Below are 1,311 nucleotides of genomic sequence, written 5' to 3' on the forward strand. Positions count from 1 at the left end.
TAGTATTAGGAACAAAGTGTAATGCAACAAGTGGTAAAAACTGAGATTATTCTGTCTAGAAAGATTGGCTTTTAAGGCTTGTGATAGAGTACCCTCTACACTTTCCTGGGAACCTTGGTTCTGTCTAGGAAAGTGTGGGACGAAGCGGTACCTTGGCAACCTTCCCAATCGGCCTGGGAATATTTCTTGTGTATGCCCTTGTCTTATTACATTTTTGGACTTATTACTATTTAAAAAAAAAAAAAAACCAAGTTTATTCTTTCAAAATAAGTAATTTATTTTACTTACTGGTCATTTGGTTAAAAATATTTCAATTGTGATTTTTCATACTCATCTACTAACCTTGGGGAGTTTTTGTGAAGCATGTGAGATCATTTCAAATTGTCCAAATTTACCAAGGATCGAGTTTAACAAAAAAAAAAAATTAAAAAAAAAAATTAAGTGAATGAATCGTCATAGAGATGAACTAGGGAGATTTGTAAGGAGACCCAACACCCCTAGTGATAACTCTTCCGATACATCAAGCATTGCCTCTCCCACCTCAACAATTGCTCATAATCCATTCGCCATGGCCCATCATGATGAAATTCAGCAGAGAAGTCTTAATGACTATCTCCATCCTACTCGCACTCCTACCCCTTCTTGTATCCTCTTTCCACCTAATATGCCCAATTTTGAATTCAAACCTGCCATGATTCAACTCTTGCCAAATTTCCATGGTTTAGAAAATGAAAATCCTTATGTGCATATTAGGGAATTTGAGGATGTGGTAGCCACTTTTTATAACCAAGCTAATATCGCGGATACTGTGCGATTAAAGTTTTTTCCCTTCTCTTTGAAGGATAAAGCTAAAAGCTGGTTATACTCTCTGAGACCAAGGTCTATTGGAACATGGGAAGAAATGACATCATCATTCTTTCACAAATACTTCCCTAACCACAAGACCAATGGTTTAAAAAGGCAGATTTCTACCTTTTCCCAAAAAGACAATGAAACTCTTTATCAAGTCTGGGAAAGGTTTAAAGAACTGTTAACTCTTTGTCCCCACCATGGTTATGAAAAATGGCGCCTAGTTAGTTATTTCTATGAAGGCCTCACTAGTCGTGAACGCCAGTTTATAGAAATGATGTGCAATGGTGAATTCCTCCAAAAAGATCCTGAAGAAGCCTTTGAATATCTCAATGAGCTTGCGTAAAAATCTCATACTTGGATCGGTCCAAGTGCTACCGAAAGCACTAACGTAAATCGACCGGCGAATTTACCAACTAAGGGAGGAGGACAAGGCCTCAAAGCCCAAGTTGAGTCCTTAAC

At 37.7% G+C, this 1,311-nt stretch overlaps 1 non-coding gene across 1 annotated transcript; it reads right to left on the reverse strand.

Annotated features, from left to right (window-relative positions):
- Nucleotides 1-948: 948 nt before the first annotated feature.
- Nucleotides 949-1,056, reverse strand: LOC133039552 (small nucleolar RNA R71). The gene has a single exon (XR_009688692.1). It is a non-coding gene; the product is annotated as a small nucleolar RNA R71 (small nucleolar RNA).
- Between the last annotated feature and the right edge of the window lie 255 nt (nucleotides 1,057-1,311).

The sequence above is a fragment of the Cannabis sativa genome, chromosome 6, assembly GCF_029168945.1.
Source record: "Cannabis sativa cultivar Pink pepper isolate KNU-18-1 chromosome 6, ASM2916894v1, whole genome shotgun sequence".
Lineage (NCBI taxonomy): Eukaryota > Viridiplantae > Streptophyta > Magnoliopsida > Rosales > Cannabaceae > Cannabis > Cannabis sativa.